The 26,958-nt window shown below is 37.5% G+C and overlaps 1 long non-coding RNA gene across 3 annotated transcripts in view; it reads right to left on the reverse strand.

The window, feature by feature from the left end:
• LOC129045373 (uncharacterized) overlaps nt 1-26,958 on the reverse strand; it is a 716,354-nt gene that overhangs the window by 661,172 nt on the left and 28,224 nt on the right. Inside the window, exon 4 of one of the 3 annotated variants that reach the window (XR_010409492.1) lies at nt 21,585-21,716. The exons of the other annotated variants lie outside the window; for them this stretch is intronic. This is a non-coding gene — a long non-coding RNA (uncharacterized LOC129045373). The remainder of the gene's footprint in view (nt 1-21,584; nt 21,717-26,958) is intronic. 3 annotated transcript variants of the gene reach the window in all.

The following is a 26,958-nucleotide window of genomic DNA, read 5'->3' on the forward strand; positions in this document are numbered from 1 at the left end:
TACTTAGAAATCAAGAATAAAAGGGTGAGGTGATTATTGGCAACAGTCTCCATATATCAGCAGCTTGGCATCCCATTATGGAGGATTCAAAGAAATCTTTATCCTAGGGCTCATTTAATGTCAACTAAAGCACGACACTCCTGAGAACTCAACCCAATGCCATGTGTATTGAAACTCCTCTCCATTCAAACTGGTAAGAACAACTATTTTCAGCCTTCTGTGAACAGAAATTGTTTGGCCTATTGCTTTCTGATTCTTCTTTCCCTGGCCTCAGTGAGTTTCCTCTCATGCATGTACATATTAGTACTCAGCCAAAGATTTTAGGAGACATCTCTGCAGACCTGTGGAGCTGTCTCAGTGAAGCTCCTCCTCTCCAATACTCTTCCCACAAATTCTAACTGCTGAGACTTTCTTAAACTGATCTATCATTTCAATGCAATAAGATCACCAGGCTCAGCTTTAGATGTCCCTCCCTACTGTAACCTGGAAACCACCTCCAGGAAGAAAACTAGTATAATCATAAACCTTATCTCATTTGTTTATCTTCTCTTAGGGTTTCTGGCCCTCAATTATCTGTCATTCCATACATTTTCTTTAATTTTCTAGTTATTTATGATGGAGAGGCAATTCCTGTAGCAGTTCATTTTTTTTTTTAAGCTTTATTTATTGGATAGAGAGAGCATGCACATGAGCAGGGGGTAGGGTAGAGGGAGAGGGACAGAGAGAATCCCAAGCAGACCCTGTGCTGAGTGCCAGAGTCTGACCTGGGACTCAATCCCACGACCCCGAGATCACAGACCCAAGCCCAAATAGAGAGTCGGATGTTTAACTGACTGAGCCACCCAGGTGCCCGGTGTAGCAGTTCACTGTTATGGGAGGAAATAGAAGTCTTTTTTTTTTTTTTGAGATAGAGAGAGAGAGAGAGATAAAGCCTGAGCTGGGATGCAGGGGGGTAGGGACGGGCAGAGGAAGAGGGAGAGAGAGAATCCCAAGCAGCTCCATGCCCAGTGCAGAGCCAGATGCGGGACTTGATCGCACGACCCTGAGAGCATGACCTGAGCCAAAATCAAGAGTCAGATGCTTAATTGACTGAGCCACCCAGGCACCCCAGAAGTATAAGTCTTAATTACATTATAAAAACAAGTCAGCCTTGGAACGCCTGGCTGGCTCAGTAAAGCATGTGACCCTTGATCTTGGGAGTTGTGAGTCTGAACCCCACATTGGGTGTAAACACTACTTAAAAATAAAAATTATAAAAACAACAAACAACAACAACTAAAAAACAAGTCAGCCTTCACATTCTGTGGTCTGCATTCATCTGAAATCTGGTTGTCAAAGCCAAAGTTGATGATATTAAGGTACTTTTCTTGACCCCTTCTCCAGCGCAATCTATGTGTAATGCAAGCATCCAGAAGCTCTGATCCACCTTGGTCTCCTTAGTTTTTTCCTCTCGCCTGCAAAAACAGTCCCTCAATTCAAATAATTTCTTCTATCTCTTCTCCCTCCTGTCCAACATTCTAAACTCTCCTGACTTTATCTTAACGTCTCTAGTTTCTGTCCCATGCTATATTCCTAGTCTCCGCTTCTCAGATCAATTCTTTCAAACCGATGTACCTTTTGACCTATTTTTCTAGCCAAAGTTCTTTCCTTACTGCTTGTATCAGATGGCATGCATTACATTACAATGACATAAAATCCAACTCAAATTAACTTTCATAAAACAGAGTGTTTGTGTGGTGGGTCAGAAATCGGGTGGTGGGTCAAGATTCTGAGTCACTTGATTCAGTGACTAAAAGACGACCCCACTCTTTTATTTCCAACTTCACTGAGGTATAATTAACAAAAATTGTATATATTTAAGGTGTACAATGTAGTAGTTTGATATATGTATATATCGTGTAATGATTACCACAGTCAAGCTAATTTACCCATCAATCACCTCACATAGTTACCATTTGTTTTTCAGTTTTGGTGTGGTGTGAACACTTAAGATCTACTCTCGCTCTTTCTTTGCTTTCTCTTGCATGATATCAGCTCTATCCTAAAGCCAGCTTCACACATTGTAGCAATATGGCTGTAGCACTTCCAAGCTTCTTATCTGAATAAAACAGCCCAGAAGATGAGAAAGATAAGGATTCTTTCTTATATGTTGCCAGAAAATATTTTTTCCAGTATCTCTGGTCCAAATGAGTCCATGCATCACTTCTGAACCAAAATTTTGACCAGTTGACAGGATTATGTTGCTACTTGTACAACCCCTTTCCAAGAGACAGGAGTGAAGTGAAATTCCCACAAACACATGGGCTGAGTCAAAGAGGAGTAGATAGTCAAATGAAAATCAGGTGACCAAGAGGAGGAACAGATGAAGAAGCAACCACAATGTCCACCACACCCTGAACTTTGCATTTCAGAGCTCCCTTGGCTCCACGTTCTGAAAGCCAATAACCATATTCAACCTTCTTCCATACAACTTCAGAGTCTAACCCAACCACAGGAAGCACCCATAGCCATCGCCCATTCATGAGAGAATTTTATTTTTCTTTTGAGATTTTATTTATTTATTTGACAGAGAAACAGCAAGAGAGCACAAGCAAGGGGAGCAGCAGAGGGAAAGGGAGAAGCAGGCTCCCTGATGAATAGGGAGCCCTAATGCGGGGCACAATCCCAGGACTCTGGGATCATGACCTGAGCTGAAGGCAGATGCTTAACCAACTAAACCACCCAGGTGTCCCGAGGAGGGAAGTTTTGGAATAAATAATATCTTGGAAATAAATTTATTTTGTGACCTTATTTCTCTATATGAAGCTACATATATCTGCAATGTACTATATATCCTCACTGAGCTGAAATAATTTCAAATACTTAAACCAGTACTTGAGTATTTTACTCTAGCTCAGCCTCTTAGTAGGTGTGTGACCCTGGGTAATTTATTTGTCTCCCCTGTGACTCACTTTTCTAATTTGTAAAATGGGAATAATAATTGTACCTACTTACAGAATTTTAAAATAAAATTAGCTTAAATCTATTAATACACATAAACACTTAAAACATGTCTGAATATAGGAAATATTCAATAAATGTTCATTATTTCTTTGTTATTTTTAGTAGTAGTAATATTATTAGTATTGGTATTTGAATATGTGACAATATACAGGGCCATTCATGATATGATTCAAAAATTGATGGGACATGTTAAAATAACCAAGAAGCCAGCTTAAAAAGGTTCTCATTGGGAAAACCTTAGAAAATTTTAAAATAAAAAAATAATATTTGGAGAAATAGTTAATTCTAGGGATAGAGAAGGAAATTAGAAAATTAGCCTGGAGCATTTTATTTGAGTATAGTTGACACACAATGTTACATTAGTTTCAGGTGTACAACTTAGTGATTTGACAAGTTTATACATTACACTATGTTCACCACAAGTATAACTACCATCTGTCCCCTTACATCACTATTACAATATCACCAACTGTATTCCTTATGTTCTGCTTTTTAACTGGAGGCCTAAATCTCCCACTCTCCTTCACTCATTTTGCCCAACCCCCCATCTCCCTCCCCTCTGGCAAGCATCAGTTTATGCTCTGTATTTATTGTCCTGAGTCTGCTTTCTGTTTTTTTATTCATTTTTTTAAGATTTCATTTATGAGTGGAATCATATGGTATTTGTCTTTGTCAATCTGACTTATTTCACTTAGCATAATAACCGCTAGGTCCATCCATGATGTCTTGATCTCATCCTTTTTTATGGCTGTTTAATATTATGTAGTATGTGTGTGTATATATATATTATATATATACACACACATACACACACAACATTTTTTTATCCGCTCATCTATTGATGGACACTTAGGTTGCTTCCATGTTTTGGCTACTGCAAATAATGCTGCAATAAACATAGGAGTGCATAAATCTTTTCAAGTTAGTGTTGTTTTCCCTAAGTAAATACCCAATAGTGAAATTACTGGATCATACACTATTTATATCTTTAATTTTTTGAGAAACCTCCATACTGCTTTCCAAGTGGCAGCACCAATTTATATTCCCAACAACAGTGAATGAGGATTCCTTTTCTCCATATGCTCACCAACACTTGTTTCTTGTACTTTTAATCTTAGCCATTCTAATAGGTGTGAGGTGATACCTCATTGTGATTTTGATTTTCATTTCCCTGATGATTAATAGTGTCAAGCATCTTTTCATGTGTCTTTGACTACCTGTATGTCTTCTTTGGAAAAATGTCTGTTCAGGTCCTCTATCCATTTTTCAGTTGGATTGTTTGTTTTTTCAGTGCTGAGTCATATTTGTGATGCCCCAAAAGTAAGAAAGTGCTGGGCTAGGGAGGAACATGTAAAAAAACTCAGAAGCCAAACTGAAAGAACTATAAATGGCTGAAACAGGAATAATTTGAGCAACAAAATTAATAGTGTAGTACTGAATTTAACACAAAGTATAAAATAAATAGGCATGAGTTAATACTGATATAAATGATTTGATAAATAAATAAATGGGAGCAAAGGGACAAATTTCCTTACAGATGAAGTCTAAACAATATATGTAGATATCCCCCACTTTGAGAAGTAGAGCTTAATTTAAATCCCTTTCAGTGTAGGATACCTTCCAAAGAATAGTGTCTAACTTCCAAAAAATAGAGAAAGGAAATGGAAAAATAGAAATTTTCAAAAGAAATCTGGCAGACACTATCTTAACCAAGTGATCAAAGTTAAAATCTTCAGTGATAAAGCAGGTTAATATCATGTACCACCTAATAAAATGCAATGAGAAGAGTATCTTACCCCTGTAGTATTCTTCCACAAAACCCATAACCCCAGTCTAATAATGAGAAAATATTAAACAAACCCAAAGTAAGGGGATATCTACAAAATACCTGACCAGTAATCTTCAAAACTACCAAGGTTATGAAAACGAGAAGACTGAGAAACCATCACAGATCTGAGGAAACTAAGGAACCATATAGACTAAATGAACTGTGGTATTCTGGGGATGCCTGGGTGGCTCAGTCAGTTAAGCGCCTGCCTTCAGCTCGGGTCATGATCCCAGAGTCCTGGGATTGAGCCCCGCATCGAGCCCCGCATTGGGCTCCCTGCTCAGTAGGGAGCCTGCTTCTCCCTCTACCTCCCTCCCGCTTGTGCTCTCTCTCTCTCTCTCTGGCAGATAAGTCTTCAAAAAATCAATCAATAAATAAACTGTGGTATTCTGGACTGAATGCTGAAACAGAAAAAGAATATTAGTGGAAAGACTTGTGGAAGGCAAATAAAGTCTCTAATCTAGCAAATAGCATGTTCCAAAGTTAAGTTTCTTAGTTTTGATAAATATATCATGTTCATGTAAAGGTGAAACTGTGAGAGGGTTATACAGAAACTCTCCCTATATTTCTTTTTTTTAAGATTTATTTATTTATTTGAGAGAGAGAAAGAGAGAGAGAGCTTACGAGCAGGGGGAGGGGCAGAGGGAGAGGGAATCTCAAGCAGACTCCCTGCTGAGCGTGGAGCCCAACACGGGGCTCAATCTCACAACCCTGAGGTCATGCATGACCTGAGCCAAAATCAAGAGCTGGACTCAACCAACTGAGCCACCCCAGAACTCTCCCTATACTATCTTTATAATTTTTCTATATATCTAAATTATTTCAAAATAAAAAGTTTATTTAAAAAAATGATAAAGAATTATAATCCATTTAAGAAAAGAAGAATGGAAGAGTACATACTGATAGTAAATATAAGTGAATGGAGGAGTGAATGAATGAATAAATGAGTAAAGAAAGAACAAAAAGCTCTTTCTAACAGGAGATTACAGAAGCATAACAACAAAGTGCAATGCATGATAGCGGATTGGTTTCTGGGTCAGAAAGAAAAAAATGTTAACACTTTCACTGATTTAAGGCAATTAACCATTCAATTTATATCAATTTTTAACTGAATCAGTACTGCCATACATGATTCAGAAACAGAACCCAACAATCATGCTGAAAAATTAACATGACTTCTGCTTTTAGGAATTAACACTAAAGAAATAATTAAAGCTATTCAAAGAGTTAACAATGTGAGGCTATTTACTATAGCATTATTTATAAAGAGGCAATATCTTGAAAATAATCTAAATGCCTGTATTTAGAGTGTTTTAGGTTCACAAGTGACCAAGAACTCAACTTAAAAGGGTTTAAACAAAAAGAAAATTTACTGGCTCTTATAACTGAAAAATCTCCAAAGGAGGCAGATTTTAGGGCTATCTTCAGGTTCCAACAATGTCATCAGCACCCATCCTTTGAGTCTACTTATTCTGAAGGTCAGTTTCATCTTCTAACTGGACCACCTCATGGTTATCATTTGAACACTACCAAACACAGATTATGAAAATCTTTTTCCCAGAAGTTCTAACCAATGTCTTCTTACATCATACTAGCCAAATCATAACTTGGCTATATATCCACCCTGATCATATGGCTTTGCTAGAACAATCTCACCCAAAACATATGGCTAAAAATCAGGTAGTGGGAGTTTACCAAAGAAATATGGAATACAATTACCACTAAGAGGGAGAAGTGATACTAGGCAATAGACACAGGCATCTCCTATGATGTCCAGCAATAAGCCACTGCTCAAATATATTATGGTACATCTATTAAAATTATGTTGAAAAAGACTGGTTTTTTACATGGAAAGATTTCCCCAATACATTGTTAAGATGGGGGAAAGAGTAACTAAAAGAATTTAAAAAATTCATTTACAACAAAACATGAATAATGATTACCTCTGAGTGGTGGGAATTTATAAATCTTCTGAACTTAGAAGCAAGATTTTGTGTGCATAGCCATTTAGAATGGATATGGGTTCTCAAAGGGTTGTAGGTCCCAAAAAAGGAAAGAATGAATCACCAGGGCTCCCTTGCAATTTTGCAGATGAGGAAACAGGTTCAGAAAGATTAAATGCCCTCCTCAAGGTCACAACAATCTGTTAATGTCAGAATAAGGCAAAAATCCCAGTCTTCTCATCCCTGAACAAATGCTCTTTCCATGTTGCCATACTGCCTTAACTTAGTTCACTGGTCAGGATGACCCAGCCTGCAAATCCTTGCAATTAAAATTCTATTAAAAGTTAAGAACTTGATAAACTTGTCTATTTTCAAATATATTACAAAAGTTAGGAAGTTCATAATGCAAAAGGAAGAAACTAAAGAGAGCAATCTTTCTCAAATATGGATCCAATGACCTCTTCGAGATGTGCCATAGACTTATTTCCAATGGTCAACAAGTTCCTTAGAGGAATATTTTCATGTCCATTTTATAATAATCTAAAATTAATATTCCAAATCAATCTTGATGACTCCTAATAGAACATAAGCTCTCTGAGGGCAGAGCCTTTTTCTTTTTTATTCACTACTATATCCCCAGTGCCTAAAGCAGGGCCTGAAACATAGAAGTATCTGGCATATGAATTACTAATGAACAAATAAACTCATAATTCCTGCCACATGACTTCAGTGCCCATGTTTGTGTCACATTCACACTGGCACTAAGTTGTCCTGCTTCTATTGTTAAAAGCTACAAGAGAAAAAGGGAAAGGTAGACTAAGTAAGTAAATTATATGTTTGTACTTAGTTGAGGCCAAATAATACCCCAGTTTGCTGTGCAAATAAATAAAAGAAATTGGTTAAACAGCTGAGTCATGACATGGCACTATGAATTAGAAATGCCAAATTCAAAGAAACCCACCCCATAACAGACAGGATCAAACACAACTTTCAAAAGATGATTTGGTTTCAGGGAAAAAAAAAAAAAATCATCCAATTTATGTAATTAAATTTTTAGAATTGTTTATGCTTAATTTATTGATTCCTTTCAATTCCATAGAAGTTACAAGCATAACAAATGTATGCCTAATTTTATGTTCTTAAAAATTTACATATTTTACAATAAATAATTTATGTCAACATAAGTCTAAAATATTATTTCCTCTAAAAGTTGTCTTTATATTACTCAAGTTTTAAAACCAATAAAGCAGTGTAAATGTGGATCAAAAATTAGGAATTTCAATCAATTTTATAAAAGCCTTATTATATAACCCTGAGTTCTAATACCACTGTGGTTCCATTTTCATTCATAAAAGTGGGATTAACTTAAAAAGTATTCAGCAGAATAATTTTATTAATCATAAATTTAAGAATCTAAAATACCCTGGTAAAATATCCAGTCCAACCCCTTATTTTACCAATGAGGAAGCTCAGAGGCATTAGAATGACTTGCCCAAGGTCACCTAATAAGTCATGGTAGCAGTGGGCTAGGAATCTAGATCTAATCATTGCATCTACTGAAAAATGCCAAGCATTGTAAAAATGCCTCTTAATGATAATGATGCTTTAACTCAACAGGCTATTGTTCTTAAATTGATTCCTGGGCCCTGTTCTTGTTACATTCTTTCAAGTATAAAGAAAAGCAGCATACTGTTCTGGATTTATACAATCAGATTTGAGGGCTGACATTATTGTAATTGCTTGGTCCTTGAGTCAACTGGCAGTGCATCAACCATTAAAATCAAAAGCATGTAAAAAAGCAGGACGATCCTGGCAATGTATAAATGCACTTAGAAAGACAAGTCAAATTTGAGCCTATCAAACTTGGCAGTTTTCCTTTAAGAGAGCACAGAAAAGCCACAGTGGCCATGGAAATTAAAACTGCATCTTAAATGAATGAGAGATGCTGAAAATATGAGAAGCTGAGGAAAGAATAATAAGCATTTGAAGCCTCTATATACCAATCAGGGTTTTTAAGATACATTTGGGATTCCATGTAATAGATGAAGCATTGGAGTGAATAATAAGACCAAACTATAAGAATAATTCTTTTCTCCTTATCCTAGACTCAGACCAATCAGTGTGATAGTGCACAATTTATATTTAAATGTAAATTTCAAAACTAATTATGATTTCCAAATAGCAGATGGTTATTCAGTTAGAAACATAATCAAAAGAAAGATTCATTTAGTTTGCTTAAAAGGCTTTAGCAAACAGGATGAAAAACAAAGTCCATACTGGTCATGAGTTCCAGAAAGTGCACTGGAAGTTGTGGACATCCCATGGATATTATAATCATTTCCATTTCATTAAGGTCCTAATTGAACCAGAATCCTCTGGTTTCTTGCTGAAGTTGTTCTGAAGACTTACAGAAAACCGAGCATCAACCCATTCTCATAGGGGTTTCTCTTTAGCAACAATTTAGTCAGTAGACACCCTGGTTTTCTTTGCCAGGCATTTTAGGCCTGTCCTTATAAAAGACCACATACTATATCATATATCCTAGATTTGCTGGAATTGTCTCAATCTCAATTTTTGTATCCCATTATCAGAATCATGAGTCTCAATATTTGGCTAAAGAAATATGATCTCTATGACTTGATACAAAAGTGAACCAACAAGGTCCCCTTAGGCGTACTCCCAAATCTTTAAAGCAGGCCTAGAATTTTGTATTAAAGGTGAGTTCCTGGTTACCATCTTGTGGAAGCCAGTTTCTTAGAAAGAGGACCAATGGATAGTTCAGGTTGCATCTTGCTATGAATTTAGTGACCATGGACTGGTAAGTCAAGAGTATACTCCCATTCTGAAAATATTTATATAACTACATATACCAGCCACAACATGACACTACTCATACCACTGTCTGAAATATTTGTGTTCAAAGAACATTCTCCAACTGAGGCACTATCTGTATCCAGAAGTACCATCTAAAAGGAAATTAATATTTATAGAACAATTTAAATTCTCTTTATAAAATAACTCCTAAGCATTCTGGATTCTGCATTGCTAATAGCACTTTTATTTGTTCTACTTAGGGAGAGAGGAAAAAGTATCTGTGAACTTTAACTTTCGTTATCTCTTCTTTGCTTTTAAAGAGGACTCATGGGAGGCTACGAAGATGGCAGAATAGTATACTAAGCTTGCTTTTGGCCCATGAATACAACTAAATAACACTCACATCACTGTAAATAACCCAGAAAACAACCTGAAGACTGGCAGAAAAAAACTCCACAATTAAAGGTAGAGAAGAGGGCACATCTAAGAAGGTAGGAAGGGTGGAGATGTGGTTTGGGAGAAAAACAGACTGTGGTCATCCACAGTCAGGAGGAAGCCAAGAAGGGTGAGAAATAGACTATCATACCAGGGAACCCACATGGAAAAGACAAATCCCCATAGCATTTGGCTTTAAAATAGCAAGAGGGGCAAAATTTCATGAGTTCTTAAAGCCTGGAATTTTAAAAATCAGTGGGCTCAACACTGGGAGAGCCCAGACAGCATTAGGAAGCTGAGTTCACACACTAAAAGAGACAGCAGAGCTATGGCATAGAAGCCCCAGTTTGAAAAATGCCTGGGGTACATGGGAGTGAGGTATTCACTCATTTTAGAGCATGGACTGAGAGACAGAGATCCCAGAGAGACCCATCCAGGAGCAAAGAAGCTGGCCGGTGCCATTTCCCTCCCCTACCCCACAGCATAAACATGCAACCACTTGCAGGGACCAGCACTACACCAAGATTCCCTCCCTAACTTGCTTACACCAACCCTGCCCCTACATGCTTCAGTGGATCTGCCCATTTCAGTCATGCTTGCCTCAGTCCTGGTGCTGCAGGTCCCCTCACCCAGAAGACTGCCACAAACCCCACCAACATGGCATCTCCAATCTGGGGCATTGGTTCCAGAGGTGGCTGCTCATTTCATAAGCAGACCAGAACTTGTTAAAACATGCCCCATATAGCCGGGGACCAACCATGGCTATAAAAGGCAAAGAGAGCCTTGCAGATGACTGGACTGAAGGAAAAAGGAGCCAGAACACAACAGTAAGACACACACAGCAAACATATAGGAGACAGGCACCTGAGGCGCCAGGTCCTAGGGAACAGGAGACACTGCGCTGCAGGACACTACAGGGCCTCTTCTTTATAAAGCCATTACCTTCAAGAGCAGGAGATGTAACTGACTTTCCTACCAGAAATAGACACAGAGAGTTAGACAAAATGAGGAGACAGAGGAATATGTCCCATATGGAAGAACAGGACAAAACCACAGCAAGGACCTAAGCAAAACAGATATGAGTAATATGTTGATAGGGAATTTAAAGTAATGGTCATAAATATACTCACTGGACTTGAGAAAAGGGTGGAGGACATCAGTGAGACCATTAACAAAGAAATTTAAAAAATTACCAGAAATGAACACAATAAATGAAATTAAAAATACAGTAAATGGAATAAATAGCAGGGTAGATGAAGCAGAAGAACTACTTAATGACCTGGAAGACAGAGTAATGGAAAGTAATCAAGTTTAACAAATGAGGAAAAAAAAAATTTTGCAAAATGAGAATAGACTTAGGGAACTCTGTGACTCCATCAAGCATAATAAATTCACATTATAGGGATTCCAGAAGAAGAAGAGAGAGCAAAGGGGGCAGAAAATTTATTTGGAAATAATAGCTGAAAACTTCCCCAATCTGGGGAAGGAAACAGATATCCAGATGCAAGAGGCACAGTGATTCCCCCAACAAAATCAACCCAAGGAGGTCCACACCAAGACACATAGTAATTAAAATGGGGGGGGGGGGAAGTGACAAAGAAAAATTTTTTAAAGCAGCAAGAGAAAAGAAAAGAAGGCAGTTACACAGTTATATACAAGGAAAACCCCCATAAGGCTATTCACAGATTTTTCAGCAGAAACTTTACAGGTCAGAAAGGAGTGAAATGATATATTCAAAGTGCTGAAAGGGATTCATTTCAGACCTAAAGACATCTGCAGATTGAAACTGAGGGGATGGAGACTTTCTTATCATGTAAATGGATGTCAAAAGAAAGTGGGGCATAGCAATACCTACATCAGACAAAACAGACTTTAAAACAAAGATTGTAACAGGAGATAAAGGACACTATATAATAACAAATGGGACAGGGCACCTGGCTGCCTCAGTTGTTGGAGCATGCAACTCTTGATCTAGGGGTTGTGAGTTCCAGCCCCATGTTGGATATAGGGATTACTTAAAAATAAAATATTTGGGCACCTGGGTGGCTCAGTTGGTTAAGTGACTGCCTTCAGTTCAGGTCATGATCCCAGAGTCCTGGAATTGAGTCCCACATCAGGCTCCCAGCTGAGCGGGGAGCCTGCTTCTCCCTCTGACCCTCTCCCCTCTCATGCTGTTTCTGTCTCGCTCATTCTCTAATAAATAAATAAATAAAATCTTTTTAAAAAATAATAAAAAAATAAAAATAAAATATTTTACAAATACTACTACTAATAATAAAGGGGAATATCCAATAAGAAGATGTAACAATTGTAAATATTTATGCACCAAACATGGGAGCATCCAAATACATAAAACAGTTAATAACAAACATAAAGGAACTAATCAATAGTAATACAGTAATAGTAGGGGACATTAACACCCCACTTACATCAATGGACAGATCATCCAAACAGAAATCAACAAGGAAACAGGAACTTTGAGTGACACACTGGACCAGATGGATTTAAGAGATATATTTAGAAAATTCCATCCTAGAGGCACCTGGGTGGCTCAGTCATTAAGCATCTGACTTCAGCTTGGGTCATGGTCCCAGGGTCCTGGGATCAAGCCCCACATCGGGCTCCCTGCTCAGCGGGAAGCCTGCTTCTCCCTCTTCCAATCCCCCTGCTTGCAGTCTCTCTCTGGCAAATAAATTAATAAAATCTTAAAAAAAAGAGAGAGAGAGAATTCCATCCTAAAACAGCAGAATACACATTCTTTTCAAGTACACATGGAACACACCCCATAATAAATCACATATTACCACAAAACAAGTCTCAACAAATTCAAAAAGATCAAAGTCATACCATGCATGTTTTCCAACTACAACTCTGTGAAACTAGAAGTCAACCACAAGAAACAATCTGGAAAGAGCATAAATACTGAGAGGTTAAACAACATGCTATTAAACAATGAATGGATCAACCAAGAAATCAAAGAGGAAATCAAAAATTAAAGTAATGGAAGCAAATTAAAATCAAATAAAACAGTCCAAAATCTTTGGGATGCAGCAAAAGTGGTTCTAAGAGGAATGTTTATAGCAATACAGGCCTACCTCAACAAGCAAGAAAAATTTCAAATAAACAACCTGACTTTAGACCTAAAGGAGCTAGAAAAAGAAGAACAAACAAACCCAAAACCAGCAGAAGGAAAGAAATAATAAAAATTAGAACAGAAATAAATAATGTAGAAACTAAACACACACACACACACACACACACACACACACACACAGTAGAACAGATCAATGAAACCAGGAGCTGGTTCCTGGTTCTTTGGAAAGATCAACAAAATTGATAAGCCTCTAGCAAGATTCACAAAAAGAGACTGAAAGAGAAAGAGAGAAAGAGAGAGAGAGAGAGAGAGAGAGGACTCAGATAAAATCAGAATTGAAAGAGGAGAAATAACAACTAACATCACAGAAATACAAAGGATTGTAAGAGAATATTATGAAAAATTATAGGCCAACAAATTGGACAACCTGGAAGAAATAGATAAATTCCCATAAACATATAACCTACCAAAACTGAAGCAAGAAGAAATGGAAAATTTGAGCAGACTGATTACCAGAAATAAAATTGAATCAGTGATCAAAGAAACCTCAACAAAGAAAAGCCCAGGACCACATAGCTGGCTTCACAGGCAAATTCTACCAAACATTTAAAGAAGAGTAATACCAGAGATTTTCCAAGATGGCAGAGAAGTAGGAGACTTTAGTTTTGTCTGGTCCCAGGAATTCAGCTAGATAGCTATCACATTATTCTGAACACCTGTGAACTTAACCAGAGGTCTAAGGAAAGAATGCTGCAATTCTACAAATAGAAAAGTGACCACTTTCTGCAAGTTGGGGTGTGGAGAAGTGAATCCGAGGCAATATATCAGAAAGTAAACTATCGGGGGAGCAAGCCTCCATAAGCTGGCAACCAGAAGGTGATATAACAGCAGAGTGCAAAATTGGAACTTTTAGAAGCCTGCTCTGGTGAGGGATGTCCCTGCCTGAAAGGTGCTTAGGTCGTGAAGCAGGGCAGAATCCTAGGTGGGACAGTGTGGTCTCAGGATACCCGGGGTCCCAGGAAGAATGGTGGTCCCTGAGTCTGGCAGAGTTCCCAGGTATCAGAGCAGGGAAGCCGGCTGCAGTCAGCAAGCCCAGGAGTGGGCTTTCAGTTTGGTGTTGCTATACACCACAAACTGCAACAAGGTCAGGTGACCACTCTCCAAGCAGGGGCCCAGCAAGTGGCAGAATCATGGCAAAACCCCACTCCCTCCCCCAGGAGGAGTGGCATGGGTGCAGGCTGCAGGAGTCTGCAGAGATTGGAGACTTGAAGCAGGATCACATGCCAAAGATAGAAATGTTCAGTCACAAGCTGAGTGAGCAGAGTGCAGATGGAGACCAGGGAGACAAGAGTGAAAGGACTACTTTTCCCTGAGGGTGCACTGAAGAGTGGGGGATGCAAGGTTTTGGCTCTGGGGCTGGAGATTAGGAGGCCGCCATTTTCATTCGCATCCTCTAAAGCAGTGCAGAAAGCCTTCAGAGAACAAAAACCACAAGAGCAATCCGGAGCCAGTTACTTAGCCTACAACCCCCCCACCCCGCCCTCTGCCGCTGCCCCACCACCGGCAAGGGCAGTGCAGTTCCACCTGGGGCACCAGCATATTTTCAAACAACAATGCTTTGAAACTGGAACTCAGTCACAAGAAGAAACTTGGAAATAACTCAAATACATGGAGGTTAAAGAGCATCCTACTAAAGAATGAGCAGGTCAACCAGGAAATTAAAAAAGAATTTAAAAAACTCATGGAAACAAATGAAAATGAACACACAACTGTTCAAAATCTTTGGGACGCATCAAGGGTGGTCCTAAGAGGTAAGTATATAGCAATACAAGCCTTTTTCAAGAAACAAAAAAGATCTCAAATACACAACCTAACCTTACACCAAAAGGAGCTGGAGAAAGAAGAGCAAAAAAGCCTAAACCCAGCAGGAGAAGAGAAATAAAAAAGATTAGAGCAGAAATCAATGAAGTAGAAACCAAAATAACAGTAGAATAGATCAATGAAACTAGAAGCTGGTTCTTTGAAAGAATTAATAAGATTGATAAACCCCTGGCCAGACTTATCAAAAAGAAAAGAGAAAGGACCCAAATATATAAAATCATGAATGAAAGAGGAGCGATCACAACCAACACCGAAGAAATACAAACAATTATAAGAACATATTATGAGCAACTATATGCCAACAAATTAGACAATCTGGAAGAAACAGATACATTCCTAGAGACGTATAAACTACCAAAACCGAAACTTCCAGCAAGGAAATTGAAGCAGTAATCAAAAATCTCCCAACAAACAAGAGTCCAGGGCCGGATGACTTCCCAGGGGAATTCTACCAAACATTTACAGAAGAATTAATACCTATTTTTCTGAAGCTGTTTCAAAATTAGAAATGGAAGGAAACCTTCCAAATTCCTTCTATGAGGCCAGCATTACCTTGATTCCCAAACCAAAGACCCCACCAAAAAGAAGAATTACAGACCAATATCCCTGATGAACATGCATGCAAAAAATGTCACCAAGATACCAGCCAATAGGATCCAACAGTACATTAAAAGGATTATTCACCATGACCAAGTGGGATTTATTCCTGGGATGCAAGGGTGGTTCAACATTTGCAAATTGTGGTTCAACATTTGCAAATCAATCAATGTGATATACTATATTAATAAAAGAAAGGACAAGAACCACATGGTCCTCTCAATGGGTGCAGAAAAAGCATTTGAGGGGCACTTGGGTGGCTCAATCATTAAGCGGCTGCCTTCAGCTCAGGTCATGATCCCAGGGCTCTGGGACGAGCCCCACATCGGGCTCCCTCCTCCACAGGAAGCCTGTTCTCCCTCTCCCACTCCCCCTGCTTGTGTTCCCTCTCTTGCTGTGTCTCTATCAAAAAAAAAAAGAAGAAGAAGAAGAAGAAAAGAAAAAGAAAAAGCATTTGACAAAGTACAGCATCTTTCTTGATTAAAAATCTTCACAGTGTAGGGATAGAGGGAACATACCTCAACATCATAAAAGCCATCTACGAAAAGCCCACAGTGAATACCATTTTCAATGGGGAAAAACTGAGAACTTCTCCCCTAAGGTCAGGAACACAACAGGGATGTCCACTCTCACCATACTATATTATTCAACATAGTATTAGAAGTCCTACTAGCCTCAGAAATCGGACAACAAAAAGAAATAAAAGGCATCCAAATAGATAAGTCAAACTCTCATTCTTCACAGATGACATGATACTCTGTGTGGAAAATCCAAAAGACTCCACCCCAAAATTGCTAGAACTCATAGAGGAATTCAGCAAAGTGGCAGGACATAAAATCAATGCACAGAAATCTGTTGCATTACTATACACTAACAATGAGACAGAAGAAAGAGAAATTTAGGAGTTGATCCTATTTGCCATTGCACCAAAAACCATAAGATACCTAGAATAAACCTAACCAAAGAGGCAAAGGATCTGCACTCAGAAAACTACAGAACACTCATGAAAGAAATGGAGGAAGACACAAAGAACTGGAATAACATTCGATGCTCATGGATTCGAAGAACAGATATTGTTAAAATGTGTATGCTACCTAGAGCAATCTATACATTCAATGCAATCCCTATCAAAGACAAAATCAGAGAGGGAGACAAACCATAAGAGATTTTTAATCATAGGAAACAAACGGAGGGTTGCTGGAGGGGAGGGTGGTGAAGTGATGGGGTAACTGGGTGATGGGCATTAAGGATGGCATGTGATGTAATGAGCACTGGGTATTACATAAGACTGAGGAATCACTGAACTCTACCCCTGAAACTAATAATATGTATTATTATGTTATGTGTATTGTTATATATATAATTATTATACATGTATATATTATATATGTATATGTATATACTATTATGTATGTATTGCATATCATATATATTATATATGTAATATATAATTATTATGTATGTAATGCATATTATTATAGGTAACATTATGTTAATTAATTGAATTTAAATTTCAAAAAATAAAAAAAAAGAGTAATACCAATCTTCTTAAACTATTCCAAAAAATAGAAGAGGAAGGAAAATTTCCAAATTCATTCTATGAGGCCAGCATGACCTGATACCAAAACCTGATAAAGATACCACAAAAAAAAAGAGAACCACAAGCCAAAATCTCTAATGAACACACATGCAAAAATCCTCCACAAAATACTAGCAAACCCAATTCAACAATACATTAAAAAAAAGCATTCACCACATCAAGTGGGATTTATTCCCAGGATGAAAAAGTGGTTAAATATTTGCAAATCAGGGCAACTGGGTGGCTCAGTCGGTTAAGTGGCTGCTTTCGGCTCAGGTCGTGATCCCGGAGTCTTGGGACCAAGCCCTGCATCAGGCTCCCTGCTCAGCAGAGAGCCTGCTTCTCCCTCTCCCTCTGCCTGCCGCTCTGCCTACTTGTGCGCTCTCTCTCTGTCAAATAAATAAAATCTTTATATATACATATATATATATATGTATTTGCAAATCAATCAACATGATACACTATATTGTACACCTGAAACTAATATAACACTGTATGTTAACTATACTGGAATTAAAATTAGAAACATAATAAATTAATAAATAGGACCAGTAATTAGTTGGAAATATTCAGATAATTACTTTTATAAGAGAAGCTTTTGTTTTTACTAGCAGGAAAATAAAGGAATGCTCTGGTATTCAATTGTTGCCCAGCCATCCAGGAGTGGCCAGTGACGCCACAATTCAGATGTTTTCTTTGGAAAGCTGATTTTGAATTTTTCTTTTTTTTATTTTTAAATTTTACATGCTTGCCTCAGAGGAACAAACACAGCTCTCCTTGATCTCACTTATGTTATGAGACTAAGAAGATGCTGCTATGGACTGAAATGTGTCCCTCCAAATTTATATGTTGTAGTCTAACCGCCCCTGTGACTGCATTTGGAGACAGGACCTTTAAAGAGGTAATTAAGGATCAATGAGGTTATATGAGTGAGGTCCTGATCCAGTTAAACTGGGTCATTATAAAAAGAGGGAGAAACGTCAGGGGTCTTCTATGCATGTACAGAGAAAAGGCCATGTGAGAATACACCAAAAAGGCGGCCATCTGCAATCAAAGGAGAAAGGCATCAGGAAAAACCAAACCTGCTGACACCCTGGTCTTAGACTTCCAGGTTTCAGAATAGTAAGATATAAATTTCTGTTGTTTAAGTCACCCATTCTGGGGTGTTTTGTTATGGCAGAGCTAGAAGACTAATATAGATACCAAATCCCTAATATAACATCCCCTATTAGAAGGTGCCTGAAACTTCACCATTAAGTACTCCTCTTAAATTACTTAAAAGCTCACAACCGAGGACCAAGTACATGACATGTGGGACACTAAAAACTACATAGAAACACCCAGTCTTACAAGCTTGACAGGTTAAGGAAAGACTCCAAGGTGACCACAACACCTGGGAGAAAAAATGACACCCCAGGACAAAGAGAGCCAGAAAAAAAGTGTCCCAAATTCTCTATATAATCTCTGCTCAAATCTCTGGCTAACTCTTGAACCATGTCTACACAGGACAAACTACAATCAGCCTAGATAAGTCTAGAGGAAATAAAATGAAACTTCAGCTATTGCTCTCTTATAGGAAAGACCAAATTTCTGTTTGAGCTGAGTCAAACTGACAAAAAAAAAAAAATCAGTATCTTCAAAAAAATAACAAGTGACATTACCAAAAATGGCAGAGAACACCAAACCTTCACCCCCCATTAAAGCAATCAATAAGCTGACCAAAAAAAAAGTCAGAATCAACTTTTTCAGAACTCTGGAATCTAATTAAAGACTTACAACATCCAAGAGAACACTTAATAAAGAAAGAAACTACTGAATTTTGGTAAGAGAGGACTGTGGCATTTATCTTACTCCTAAAATTCCCCACTGTCCACTCCCAGATCAAGTGGCAACCATGAAGATGGTGGCCCAGATTCCTGATGCAGCTTGCTAGTGACAAGAGGAGCAATATGAACCTTGTTCTTAAACAACTGTTGTTGTGTTTTTGACCTATCTGGTAGCCCACTGAGAGATCAGCTCAGGGGCTTCTCTACTGCCTCCATATTCACTTTGGAGCTTTCTCAGGCCCGAAGGGTGGTGGGAATATAAAACTGTGCAGTTCCTTTGGAAAACAGTTTAGTGTTTCCTCAAAAATTTAAGCATAGAAGTAATGTATAACCCAAAAATTCCAACCATTGGTACATATCCAAAGAACTGAAAACAGGTGTTCAAACAAAAACTTGTACGTGAATGTTTCTAGCAGCACTATTCACAATAGCCAAAAGGTAGAAACAACCCAAATGTCCATCAACTGGTGAATGGATAAAAAATATAGCATAGCTATATAACAGAGTAGGAAAATCCATAAAAAAGAATGCAGATGGCCATCTGCAATAAAAGGAGAAAGGCATCAGGAAAAACCAAACCTGCTGACACCCTGGTCTTAGACTTCCAGGTTTCAGAATAGTAAGAAATAAATTTCTGTTGTTTAAGTCACCCATTCTGGGGTGTTTTGTTATAGCAAAGCTAGAAGACTAATACAGATACCAAGTCCCTAATATAACATCCCCTATTAGATGATTAGCGATTTCCAGAAGATAGAGGCAGGGGAGAATGAGAAGTGAGTAATCAACTGGCACAGATTTCCTTTTAGAAGATGAAAATGTTCTGAAACTAGATAGTGGTGAGTTACACAATATGTGAATATACTAAATGCTAGTAAATTGTACACTTTTAAAATGGTTAAAATGTTGGATTTTATGTTTTATGAATTTTACCATAATTCATTTATTAGAACTAATGTTACAGAATATAAAATCATTATACAAAAATCTGCTGCATCTCTATACCCTAATAACAAACTATCAGAAAGAGAAACTAAAAAACAATCCACTTATAATTGCATCAAAAACAATAAAATACCTAGAAATAAATTTAACCAAGGAGATGAAAGACTTATATACTGAAAACTACAAGACATTAAGGTAAGAAATTGAAGTAGATACAAAAAAAATTGAAAAATATTCTGTGATCATGGATTGGAATAATTAACATTGTTAAAATGTCCATAATACCCAAAGCAATCTACAGATTCAATGCAATCCTTATCAAAATTCCAATGGTATTTTTCACAGAAATAGAAAAACAATCTTAAAATTTGTATGGAATCACAAAACATCCCAAATTCCAAAAGCAATCTTGAGAAAAAAGAGCAAAGCTGAAGACATCACACTCCCTGATTTCAAACTCCATTACAAAGCTATAATAATTAAAAACAGTATAGTTATTGGCATAAAAACAGACATATTAATCAATGGAAAAGAATAGTGTAAGCCCAGAAACAAACGCACACATATATTTACAAGAAAGAATCCAAGAATATATAATGGAGAAAGGAGAGTCTCTTCAAAATAGTGTGGAAAAACAAGACAGCCACATACAAAAGAATGAAACCAGACTTTCTTATACCATATAGAAAAATTAACTCAAATGGATTAAAGATATGAATGTTATACCTGAAATCATAAAAAAAGATAACATAAGTGGTAAATTCCTTAACCTAAGTTTTGACAATGATTTTTTTTGAATCTGACACTAAAAATAAAAACAAAAGCAAAAATATCAAATAGCACTATATGAAAATAAAAAGCTTCTGCACAACATAGGAAACAATCAACAAGATACAAAGTTAATCTACTGAATGGGAAAAGATATTTGCAGATCATAGATCTGGTAAAGGGTTAATATCCAAAATATATAAAGAAGTCATACAATTCAACAGCAAAAACACAAATAATCCTATTTAAAAACTGAGAAGGGGCACCTGGTGGCTCAGTCGTTAAGCATATACCTTCAGCTCAGGTCATGATCCCAGGGTCCTGGATGGAGCCCAACATCAGGCTCCCTGCTTGGTGGGGAGCCTGCTTTTCCCTCTCCCACTCCCCCTGCTTGTGTTCTCTCTCTCTCTCACTCGCTCTCTCTCTGTCAAATAAATAAATAAAATCTTTAAAAAAAAAATAGGGAGATTCATGAGATTCTTTGACGGACTATACCCTACTATCAGTGCCACCATCGCCAAAATTGTTCTAAAAAAACTGAATGACCCATTGGGGAAAACCAGGGCCATTAGTGTGGGTGATGCTGTGGGTTTGTTATATATGGCCTGTTTATTATGTTGAGGTATATTTCTTCTATGCCCAGTTTGAGTTTTTACCATGAAAGGATGCTGAATTATGTCAAATGTTCTGTTTACAACTACAGAGATATCTGTATGATTTTTATCTTTCCTTCTCTTAACATGTATCACACTTATTAATTTATGTATGTTGAACCATCCCTGCATCTCAGGGATAAATCCTTCATGATCGTGGGGTATAATCCTTTTCCTATGCTGTTAAATTCAGTTTGTTAGTATTTTGTGGGTGCCAGTACCATAATGATGCTTTCTTAATCCTGGTATTCAGGGTCCTCCAACACAATGTATGGTTCCCTCACACTGAGCTCCCAGTCAATCTTCATTTTCCTTCACTTCCAGGTAAAAATCATCAGGTATTTGAAAGAAATCTACAGCATGACAGAGAAAAAATATGGGAAGTATAGAAAGAAATTGTCTCTGGATGAAAAAGCAAGAATTCAGAGAAACAAAACAATTTAAAAAGTATGCCCTAATTGAAGTAGACTTTGCTGAGCCAAATATTCTAAACTTACCTCTTTTTCTTTTTAATTTTGAAGGTTTGTTTTTGTTTTTTTTTTTAGATTTTATCTTATTTGTTTGACAGAGAGAGACACAGTGAGAGAGGGAACATGAGCAGGGGGAGTGGGAGAGGGAGAAGCAGGCCTCCTGCCGAGCAGGGAGCCCAATGTGGGGCTTGATCCCAGGACCCTGGGATCATGACCTGAGCCAAAGGCAGACGAAGGACTGAGCCACCCAGGCGCCCCTTAAACTTATCTCTTGTTTGATACACTGGGATTTTGACACCTTGGAACAATATACCATGATAAGATTTGGAATGGATAAAAGCTATGCTCCTCTAGAACTCTCAAAAAAATCATGGGATACAGACCCTTAGGAACATTGTCATATCCTCAGAGATAAGTACTCTAAAGACTGCTGTTATATACAACTCTAAACTATTAAAAACTTTAGATGAAATGTTTGATTGTTATAAAAGAAAAATTAACAAAAGTGACTAAAAAAGAAGTAAACAGAACAGAATAAATTGAAGTGGCAAAGATCTACATTTCCAGTTTTCTCCAATGAATGAAAGAAAGACAGAGAAAGAAAAAGAAACCAGGACCAAAGAGTCTTTACTTGTTAATCTTCTACAAAATCATCAAGTAACAATTACTAAGTTATTTATATTTTTATAAGTGGTATTTTTGTTTTTATTAGCCTCACAGTATTTTCTAATTTCTTTTCTGATTTCTTTTGACCCATTGGTTATTTTGGAGTGTTGTTTAATTTCCCTAATTTCCTTCTGTTATTGATTTCTAGTTTCATTCCATTGTTGTCAGAGAATATACATTGTATGATTTCAATTCCTTAAATTAATGAAAACTGTTTTATAAACTAACATTAAGATGTTAAAGGTAGGGCGCCTGGGTGGCTCAGTTGGTTAAGCGACTGCCTTCGGCTCAGGTCATGATCCTGGAGTCCCGGGATCGAGTCCCGCATCGGGCTCCCTGCTCGGCGGGGAGTCTGCTTCTCCCTCTGACCCTCCTCCCTCTCATGCTGTCTCTCATTCTCTCTCTCTCTCAAATAAATAAGTAAAATCTTTAAAAAAAAAAAAAAAAAAAAAAGATGTTAAAGGTAATCCCCAAAGCAACCACTGAAGAAAAGCATATGCCTTCATTACAAATCAATGCACAGAAATCAGTTGCTTTAAGATACGTAGTAAAAGAACTGACAACTGATATTTTCTGTACTAGAAAATCTCTATTAACACAAAAGAAAGGAGTAACGGAGGATTGAAGTATCAAAAAAAAAGACATAAGATATATTAAAAACAGCAAAATGGCACGTGTAATTCCTACCTTATTAGTAATTATATTAAATGTAAACAGATTAAACTCTCCAATTAAAGGGCATAAATTGCCAAAATGAACAAAGAAACATGTTCCAGTTATATGCTTTATACAACAGACACACTTCAGATTCAAAGACACAAACAGGTTGAAAGAGAATGGAAAAAGATATACCATGCAAAAGGAATGAAAAGATCTGGAGTAACAATATTAACATCAAACAAAATAGAATTTAAGACAAAAATTGTTCCCTCTATCCCTATACTCTGAAAAGTTTTAATTAGGAAAGGATGCTGTATTTTGTCAAATGCTTTTTCTACATCAATTGAGAGGACCATATGGTTCTCTCTCCTCTTATTAATGTGTTCTATCACATTGATTGATTTGGGAATGTTGAACCACCCTTGCAGCCCAGGGATAAATCCCACTTTGTCGTGGTGGATGATCCTTTTAATGTACTGTTGGATCCTATTAGCTAGGATTTTGTTGAGAATTTTGGCATCCATATTCATCAGGGATATCGGTCTGAAATTCTCCTTTTTGATGGGGTCTTTGCCTGGTTTGGGGATTAAGGTAATGCTGGCCTCACAGAATGAGTCTGGAAACTTTCCTTCTGTTTCTATTTTTTGAAACAGCTTCAGTACATTAGTTATTATATCTTGTTTGAATGTTTGGTAGAATTGCCCAGGGAATCCATCAGGCTCTTGTTTTTTGGGAGGTTTTTGATCACTGCTTCAATCTCATTACTGGTTATTGGCCTATTCAGGTTGTTAATTTCTTCCTGTTTCAGTGTTGGTAGTTTATAGGTTTCCAGGAAGGCATCCATTTCTTCCAGTTTGCTTAATTTATTGGCATATAATTGTTGATAATAATTTCTAATAATTGTTTCTATTTCCTTGGTGTTAGTCATGATCTCTCTCCTTTCATTCATAATTTTATTAATTTGGGTCCTTTCTCTTTTCTTTTGGATAAGTCTGGTCAGTGGTTTATCGATCTTACTAATTCCTTCAAAGAACAAGCTTCTAGTTTCGTTGATCTGATCTACTGTGTTTCTGGTTTCTAATTCACTGATCTCTGCTGTAATCTTAATTATTTTTCTTCTAATGTGTGGCTTAAGCATCCTTTGCTGCTTTTTCTGTATTCTTTAAGGTGTAAAGTTAGTTGGTGAATTTGGGATTTTTCTATTTTCTTGAAATAGAAAGCTTGGATGGCTATGTATTTCCCCCTTAGGACTGCCTTTGCAATATCCTATAGGTTCTGGACCAATGTGTTTTCCTTCTCATTGGTTTCCATCTATGAAAAACTCATAGACAATATCATCCTCAATGGGGAAAAGATGAGAGCCTTTCCCTTAAGATCAGGAACACATCAAGGATGCCCACTCTTGCCACTATTGCTCAACAAAGTACAAGAAGTCCTGGCAACAGCAATCAGACAACAAAAAGAAATAAAGGGCATTCAAATTGGCAAAGAAGTCAAACTCTCTCTCTTTGCAGATGACATGATACTTTATGTGGACAACCCAAAAGACTCCACCCCCAAATTACTAGAACTCATACAGCAATTCAGTAATGTGGTAGGATACAAAATCAATGCACAGAAATCAGTTGCTTTCTTATACACTAACAATGCAACTGTAGAAAGAGAAATTAGAGAAACGATTCCATTTACATAGCACCAAAAACTGTAAGATACCTTGGAATAAACCTAACCAAAGAGGTAAAGGATATGTACTCCAGGAACTACAGAACACTCATAAAAGAAATTGAAGAAGACACAAAAAGATGGAAAAACATTCCATGCTCATGGATCAGAAGAATAAACATTGTTAAAATGTCTATGCTACACAGAGCAATCTATTCCTTCAACATCATCCCGATCAAAGTTCCAATGACATTTTTCAAAGTGCTGGCACAAACAATCCTAAAATTTGTATGGAACCAGAAAAGACCCTGAATCACCAAGGAAATATTGAAAAAGAAGAACAAAGTTGGGGGCATCACGTTGCCAGATTTCAAGCTATATTACAAAGCAGTGATCACCAAGACAGCATGACACTGGCACAAAAACAGACATATAGACCAATGGAACAGAATAGAGAGCCCAGATATGGACCCTCAACTCTATAGTCAAATAACCTTCGACAAAGCAGGAAAAAAATGTGCAATGGAAAAAAGACAGTTCTTCAATAAATGGTGCTGGGAAAATTAGACAGCCATATACAGAAGAATGAAACTCGACCACTCTCTAACACCATACACAAAGATAAACTCAAAATGGATGAAAGACCTCAACATGAGACAGGAATCCATCAAAATCCTAGAGGAGAACACAGGCAGTAACCTCTTCAACATTGGCCACAGCAGCTTCTTTCAAAATCTCCAAAGGCTAGTGAAGCAAAAGCAAAAATGAACTTTTGGGACTTCATCAAGATAAAAAGCTTCTGCATGGCGAAGGAAACAGTCAACAAAACAAAGAGGCAACCCACAGAATGGGAGAAGATATTTACAAATGATACTACAAAGGGCTGATTTCCAAGATTATAAAGAACTTCTCAAACTCAACACCCAAAAAACAAATAAGTCAAAAAATGGGCAGAAGACATGAGCAGACACTTCTCCAAAGAAGACATAACAAATGGCTAACAGACACATGAAAAAATGTTCATCATCATTAGCCATCAGGGAAATTCAAATCAAAATCACATTGAGATACCACCTTACACCAGTTAAAATGGCAAAACTGACAAGGCAAGAAACAACAAATGTTGGAGAGGTTGTGGAGGTTGTGAGAAAGGGGAACCTTCTTACACTGTTGGTGGGAATGCAAGTTGGTACAGCCACTTTGGAAAACAGTGTGGAGGTGCCTCAAAAAATTAAAAATAGAGCTACCCTATGACCCAGCAATTGCACTCCTGGGTATTTACCCCAAAGACACAGATGTAGTGAAAAGAAGGGCCATATGCACCCCAATGTTCATAGCAGCAATGTCCGCAATAGCCAAACTGTGGAAAGAGCCGAGATGCCCTTCAACAGATGAATGGATAAAGAAGATGTGGTCCGTATATACAATGGAATATTACTGAGCCATCAGAAAGGATGAATATCCAACTTTTACATCAACATGGATGGGACTGGAGGAGATTATGCTAAGTGAAACAAGTCAAGCAGAGAAAGTCAATTATCACATGGTTTCACTTATTTGTGGAATATAAGGAATAGCATGGAGGACATTAGGAGAAGGAAGGGAAAAATGAAGGGGGGGAAATCAGAGGGGGAGATGAACCATGAGAGACTATGGACTCCAAGAAACAGACTGAGGGTTTTGGAGGGGTGGGGGGTGGGGGGAATGGTTGGCCCAGTGGTGGGTATTAAGGAGGGCACGTACTGCATGGAGCACTGGGTATTATATGAAAACAATGAATCATGGATCACTACATCAAAAACTAATGATGTATTCTATGGTGAATAGCATAACATAATAAAATAAAATAAAATTTTTTAAAAATTAGTAAAAACAAACCAAAAAAAAGGCAAAAATTGTAATTAGAGGGGTGCCTGGGTGGCTCAGTCAGTTAAGCATGTGCCTTCAGCCCAGATCATGATCCCAGGTTCCAGGGATCGAACCCACATCAGGCTCCCTACTTGGTGAGGAGTCTGCTTCTCCCTCTCCCTCTGCACCTCTCCCCAGCTTGTTCTCTTTCTCTCTCTCTCTCTTTCTCGCAAATAAATTAAATATTTTAAAAATTCTTACTAGAGACAAAAAATGACATTTTATAATG

Source organism: Mirounga angustirostris, unplaced genomic scaffold (assembly GCF_029215605.1).
Source record: "Mirounga angustirostris isolate CCGP_5_RB_7025 unplaced genomic scaffold, mMirAng1.0.hap1 SCAF_1, whole genome shotgun sequence".
Lineage (NCBI taxonomy): Eukaryota > Metazoa > Chordata > Mammalia > Carnivora > Phocidae > Mirounga > Mirounga angustirostris.